Raw genomic sequence first — 7,771 nt, 5'->3', positions numbered from 1 at the left:
ATTTGAGATACCTGTTCCGTTGAAGGAAGATATTGATCTACCTAACAATTTTGTGTTGGCGTCAGATAGAGTTGCTGCTTTAAGGAAGAAGGCTTTAAAACAACCTGAACTTCGTGATTTCCTTACTGACACCATGAAAGATCTTAAATCAAATGGCTATATTGAGCGTACTGATGAAGCAGGAAATGTCAAGGGATTTGAATGGTATTTACCATACTTTGTTACGTCATAAATAAAAAAGCGCATTGTTTACGATGGCAAGTCTGAATTTCGAGGAACTTGTGTTAATGATGTAATGTTTTCGGGTCCTGACTTGTTAAACCCTCTGGTAGATGTCTTGGCTAGATTTCGGCTTGGTAGATTTGGTCTCATGGCTGATGTGACTAAATGCTTCTTTCAAATAAAGTTACCTGAGTCGCAAAGGGATTTGTTTCGTATATTGTGGTTTGAAGATGATGACCTTGAAAATGGTAGGATGGTACCATTTCGTTTTTGTGTACACCCTTGGAGAATAAAGAGTAGCCCGTATATCGCTTGCTTGGCTATAAAGAAAATGATCGAGCAGAATCCCAGCAGTGCTGGTGAATTGACTCTCTGCAATATTGCAAATAATATGTACATGGATGATTTTATATTTTCGGCTGATAGCTTAGAGGAAGTTCAGCAAATCACTCATGAATCAATTGCTTTGTTTGATAGCCGTGGGTTTAAACTTGGTAAGTGGAGTGCTAACAAGGAGGCTATGATTGTCTTGTCAAATTTGGATAATGAGATGCTTTCACCTTTGATTCGTGACATTGACTTTCAGAATGAAAATATGACTTTGCCATCAGCGAAGACATTGGGTTGTGTGTGGCAAACCGAGTCTGACGAGATGCGTATCGCATGTTCCTTAAAGCCCTTAGCTAAACACACGCGCCGAAGTATGCTCAGTCAGCTTGGACAAAATTTTGACCCGCTAGGCTTTGGAGCGCCATTTTTTCAAAAGCACGCCTTATGCTTCAGCAATTGGCGATAGACAAGTTTGATTGGGACACCGAGGTCCCTGATAGCTTTGTTAAAGAGTGGGAGTCGTGGCTTCGCTCTTTGGACCTGCTTAAGGATTTTTCGTTACCGAGATGGTATTTTGCAAACTCTGGGGTGTGCAGTCCGGATGATATTGTTTCATATCAATTGCATGGGTTTAGTGATGCTTCGGCGCAAGGTGGCGCCTGGGAGGCAATGGTTAAACAATTTAAAATCGCATTTTTTCACATTTTGGACTCTTCAATTCGTAAGCCCAATTTTATTGAACTGCTTACGTATACAGGCAGTGCCGTTCGGATCGTGAACGAACGCCCTTTGGTACCTTTGAGTGACGACCCTAGGGATTTTACTGTCATCACCCCTGCCTCACTTTTGACCCCATACTTAGACCCATACTGTGCTGTTGGGCAACCACATGATCGTGACCAATTAAGAAGGGATTATCGGTTCAATTTGTCACTTTCTCATCAGTTTTGGAGTAAATGGATCGATTTTTACTTGCCAGGTCTTCAGGGCCGGAAAAAATGGCTAAAAATGGCCGAGAATTTGGAGCCTGGTCAACTTGTAGTGGTAGGTTCTCTCCAGGACATTGGTAAACGTGGGAAGTATCAACTTGGGAGGGTGCATGAGGTAGTTCCACAAATTAGGAAAGGGAAGCCTGTGGTTCGTAGAGCTAAAGTTGCCGTCTGCAACTATGATGAGAGTACGGGGAAAGTGAAAGTAGACTGTGTGTTGAGGGATATTTCGTGCCTCGCCCCCGTAAAGAACACCTAAGTGTTAGTGTTTGAGCCTGGTTTTGTCTGCGGTGGCCGACACTTGTCTGAGCCCAGAACAGTCGGTTATTATCGCAACCATTGTATATAGCATCATTTTTTGCGTGTACCTACTACCTATGGTACCAATTTCATGTATCGTCGTGTTTATTCTTATTGCTGTTCATTCTTTGCATGCCCTTTGTATTTGCGTATTAACTTAAACGTGAGTGATTCAAACAATTTGTGTATCATGTGTTTTTATTCATTGGCTCACAATTGTCGTCAATTCTTTTTTAGTTATGCCATGTCAGACTGTCATAACTAGGGGCCGCTATGTTCCAGACAGTTGTTCGCCTGGTCAAACGTCATATAAAAACCGTTCAAGTCTACTGAATATTACGTCATGGAAATTCCTAAAACATGAGCCAAAATTGCGCCATCGTTCGTAAGACCTGTGTCAAACCTGTTGAAACCTGTTTAAACATGAAATATTGCGTCACACGAACTGCTCTCGTGCCTTTGAGTTATCACAAATTTTTCTGATTCATTCTCGAAGTTGTTTGTTGGAAGTCGGTCGCACATTTAACTGGTTTATTTGGTGCTTGCTAGCTGGACAAACTCTCCGTCTTTTATCCAAGTAATCTGTATCGTAGTGACAGTTTTTAGAGGTGCAAGGCGTTGCATCTCGATTTCGATAGCCGCGGGCTAATTTTACAGGAATACACTTTAAGAATAGACGTTTCGAGGAGTGTTTCTTTTTTGGTCACTACCTGCAGACAAACGGATCCGGGAAGTTTATGTTACTATTTTCCCACGAAGAGATTATGGTTTACCGCTGTGACCACACGGATCAGAGTAATAAAGTCGTCAGGGCGTCCAAATCGACCAAGAACAGACCACATAGCAGGTCGAGGAACTTTATCAAATGCCTTCTTCAGGTCCCAAAAGATAAATGAAAGAGGTTGTTGTTGTTCCTGACACTTTTCTTGGAGTTGTCGAGCACAGAAGATCATGTCTACAGTGCCACGAGAAGGTCTAAAGCCACATTGAGACTCTGGGAGTACATCCTCAGCTAGCGTGATAAGACGATCAAGAAGGATGGGAGCAAAGATCTTTCTGGTGATGCTGAGGAGTGAGATACCACGGTAGTTGTTACAATCTTCTCTATCTCCTTTCTTAAACACTGTAACTATATTCGCATCTCTAAAATCGCTTGGAAGTGTTTTTATTTCCCATATCATAAGTATCAGCTGCATTAGGTGGTCCTTTACCTGAGGTCCTCCGTAAAGAAGAAACTCTAATGGAATGTTGTCTGGTCCCAGAACTTTGTTTTTCTTCATGTGTTTGATAGCCTTATTGAGTTCATTCAGTGTAGGTGGTATGGACATCCAATCGCGAGTGGGATATTGTGGAGTATTGCGGAGAAGGTCACTGTGAGGAGATGAGTGGTTATTTAACAGTGTTTCAAAATGCGACTTCCACCGATCAATGATTCCTTCGGTGTCAGTGATAATGTTTAAGCCAGCTGCGTCTTTTAAACTACCCACCGATGACTTAGTAGGTCCAAAAATTTCTTTCGTCGCAGCGTAGAAGCTGCGCATAACTCGTTGGTCGGCATATTTTTGCAGATCTCCGGCTTTCTGTTGTTTTGTTTTTGGTTTGCGCCAACAAATATTTGCAGACCCTGCCTTAGGCTACCAAACGAAGGAATCCCAAGTTTTAGATCAATATCTCAAAGGGTTTGTCCATGGCGGCCATTTCAATTTCGAGTACCACCCTAGATTATGTTAATGTAATGGAAAACTGAAAATGCTGTGGTAGTTCATTATGAGCTATACTACACAATTCAACAATAATAAACAACATTTCTTGATGCATGAGTGCAAGGTGGGTCATTAAAACCCTAATTTTTTGCCTCATACACGTGTTTTTATTTCTATTTTAAAATGTTTCTGTCATCCAAACCAATCAGAATTTTTGTCAAAACATGATTATTTTCGTTTTGTTGGAAAGGTTTCGTTTCGAACCGACTTTTATAGCATAAAGTAAATATCACTATTCGTTTTTGATGTTTTACTTTGAGAGAAATTGATTAGGGCGCAATGAGTGTCTGTCAAATTTTTTGCGAAGTTCCGTTTTATCGATTTTTTGCATAATTGTTTCAAATTCGTTCAGCCTATCGTCTTTTTAATGCAGTTTGTTATTTCCATATTTCTGACGAAGCTACAGAGTTGCATCAAAATTGCACAAATTTTTGTTAGTTATCTTCAGTTGTTGATGTTTGTTTTATTTCAGGAATAGTTTCACTACCAACCATTGAAACAAACTTTCCATCACCAACCAATACATTGGCGACTGGTTATCTTGGTCTTGTTGTGAAGGCTCAGTTTGAGAAAGAAAATTTTACAAGTTATCAATGGATAAACACATATGCAGACAACAACAACATTCAGCAGTTTTACGTCAGTCTTGCCGGATGCGTTAATAGAACATCAATCAATGAAACACAATCTTGTGTTGAGAGCAATGACGTGATCACTTCTAACTTGACTTATCTTCAACCACTGACAACTCACCTGAATCTTAGCGTTCGAAGTGGTAATCCGAATGGTGGCGATATCTCTGACCTGGATGTTGTTGTTGCTCTTCCATCTGAATTTATTATTCAAAGTAAGTTCATGCATTATTCCATCATTTGCATCAAAGTGATGACAGGTAGTGTTGCAAGTGTTGGGATCATTGTAAAGGCTTTGTTTTAGACTGCAGTAGTTGATTGTGGAAAATAATTAAAATATATAACCATTATAAACGTGAATAGCTTTCATAATATTTCGACGGTGCCAATCGTACTCAGTGTTCCACTTATAACTTTTCAAGGTGTTTATTTATTGTATCAATATGGTATATTGCAAAATATTCATAAATTATCATACCTATTAACGAGCAGTGTTTTTTTGTTGCCAACACCAATTATTCAATGTCCAGTTTGTTATTGCTTACCAAGGAAAAATGTAATCTTAGTATCATTAAAATATATTAATATTTTGTTCACATAGTTTGTTTATACTTCAGACATTATTTTATGATGATTTGTTTGATTCTAGTCGATTCGTGCGTGGCTAATTGTTCAAATGATTGGATCTGTGGTACCGTACTTCACTCAGTAAATGAATCTACACTTAAAATGTTTTTGCTAAAAGCCAAGTCAAATCTACTTTAGTCAACACAGCATCTACTATACATTCAGCTCATTTGTTTCAAAAACAATGATAGACACTTGTTTAGCCAAGCTTATAAATGAAACATTTCATAATCTCACGTTTAATTTCTTTAACCTTCGTCCAAATGCATTGGGTGCAATTGCAACTTTTCCTATTTTGAATTAAAACAGTCTTTTATCTAGAAACCTGAGAAGCCTTGAAATTTCCTGGCATCTCTACATAATTGTGTTAGACTATGCAGACTAAATTTTGGCAAAAAATCTTTACACGTTACTGAGATTAAGGACCGAGTTGTTTATACACCCGTAAGAGGCGGCATGGGTACAATTGTACCCTTTCACATTTTGTATCGAAATGCCGCCGGAATACATTACACAAAGACAATTTCTTAAATGTTGAGTGAAATAGAACATAAAGGATTTATTTGATACGGAATTATGAAAAACAAAACTTCATCGAAGTGGTTTTAGTCCGTTTCCAAGTAATACAATTTGTTTTTGTTACTGACTGTTCGACTCAAACAAACTGAACGCAAGCCACGTAGCTTCTTCTGGTCTTAAGTCGTTTTCGTTTCTGGTTTCTGCCGACATAATGGCTGCTGCCAACAATCGGTGTAGCTCCACGACTTCCGTGGGGTTCTTTACTGTTCCTTCTGGGGGTGTCGCAGTGTGCCGTCCTAGAACCATTTCCACTGCAGCTCAAAGGAAACATTTTCTCATCACCATCCGATTGGTAAAGCGAGCTTCCCATGAAGGCATGCATAGCTGTATCGCAAGCTCTTTCAGAAAATTTATCCGCTAGTTCTTTGTTCTGTTTCCTGAAATCTGGGTTGTGCTCCCTCTAGATGATACACGACGCTTCGCCAGTTACGTCGATGGTGTTATAAAAGAACACCAAAGGCCAACGCAATGTCCGCCGTTTTACAGTGTACTCACCCAGCATGTTGTCCATTGTGTCCACCACACCTTTGGTTTTTTTATACAATACTTGATGATTATCTCTGGTTTATTTGATTGCGTCGCTTCCACTTCTCCAATCCTGTGCATGGATAATAGAAGCACAACTGATTTTTTTTTCTTTGGCACATATGAACAGACTGCTGTATCGTGATGATTGGCGAAATTGGTCGAGTAAACAGGCCTTTCCTTGCAAAGCTGCATGTTGCCAGGCAAGAACCTTTTGTTTTTTCTGATTGTCCTAACTAAACTCATGTCCCATGTGTTCAATGCTTTAACTAGCTACATACCTGTGAAGAATTTATCGGTGGTGACATTTATTTCCAGAGCCTTTATACACACAAACCAGGTCCAGAACTATTCGCTCACCAACACTTACCTGTCTGAAACCATCTATTGGTTTTCCAGTATAAAGCTAACTATGTGGCGGGTAGGAGTTTGATGCATCACAACCCCAGAAAATCCTGATGCCATATTTAGCCATTTAAATAGTATACTGTGTAAATTTAGTATGTCCTCAATATGGAAACAATTGTTCATCTATGGTGATGCATTCATGTGGCTTGTAGGCTCTCCACGAATTTTCATTCAGCATGAGCCAATTATCTCGTATTCGTGCAACTTTATCATTTTGCACATGCTCTTCACGGGTATTTTCGTTGTCAAATCTAATAAATCTGAGCAACATCTTCAAGTCACGAGACATAGCTGCACGTATAAGAATCATAGTATCTACTTTTCACATATCTTCCAGATTCTCTTTATTATTTCTGTGTACATCAGCAACAAAAAGGATGCCAATAAATGCAATGAGCTCAACTTCAGTGAATGGCTTGAATGTTCATTGTGCTGGTCGTTCAGAAGCATTAGAAAATCTTTCTGCAAGATTACTGTTGAAAGCTTCACAAACTCTTCTACCCTTTCGATTTTTTTCTCTTAATATGATGTCACAAATCTCTGGACTCATAATTGATTTGAAAAGCTCTTTTTCTGTAAACAGATTGCTGGTTGCTGCAGGCCCACATCTTTGCCGTAGGATGTTACTAGGTTTTGTTCGTGCATTTGGCAGTGGATTTCTACACCATTCAGTTTCATACTTACCAATCTTAATGCTACTAACATTGTGAGACAAAATCAGGTCATCTTCAATACCTTTGCCTGAGGCGTATTCTTCTTGTTTTATCACAATTTCTTCTTCAATGTCGGACGCTTTTCCAATGCCACAATCCCCTTCTGGTAAATAATTTTCGTCATCAGTTGCCACATATGTGCCTTCCTCATATTCAGAATCAGATTCTTCAATCATATGTCTTACTTCATTAGAAAGGCAACATAAAAAAAGCACATCTATATAATATTTCTTCGTGAAATATTACAAAAGAATAGGCTGGACACAAAAATATACCAACCTCAATCGATGTGCTCTTTCGTCATCGTAAATGCCAAATCCAACATCACTATCACCCATGATTTCTTCACTAACCTTCCAATACTTGTAGCCTGGTGCGACAAATTTTAAAGCTTAGGCCATCGTTATTCAGGATTTGCAACTAAACTATATAAAAGATTTGCAACTTCTAACTGATTCTGTAACTTTGAGCCACCAATCAGCAACAACGTAAGCTAAAGATTTCTATCCACCTATCTCATGCGTGAGATGCCATGCAAATGCAATATCAGCAGAAGTTTATCGGTGTTGAGTACAGCGGCATAATGAGCTGTTTGCCTGTGTTTAGTCGACGTCACAAAAATAACATATCATAATAGCGTTGTCTACTGTCTACGTGGCTGCTTTTGATACTTCTGTAGAGCA

This window comes from Aplidium turbinatum, chromosome 10 (assembly GCF_918807975.1).
Source record: "Aplidium turbinatum chromosome 10, kaAplTurb1.1, whole genome shotgun sequence".
Classification (NCBI taxonomy): domain Eukaryota; kingdom Metazoa; phylum Chordata; class Ascidiacea; order Aplousobranchia; family Polyclinidae; genus Aplidium; species Aplidium turbinatum.
The sequence above is the reverse complement of the archived record's forward strand: the minus strand, read 5'-3'. Positions refer to the sequence as shown.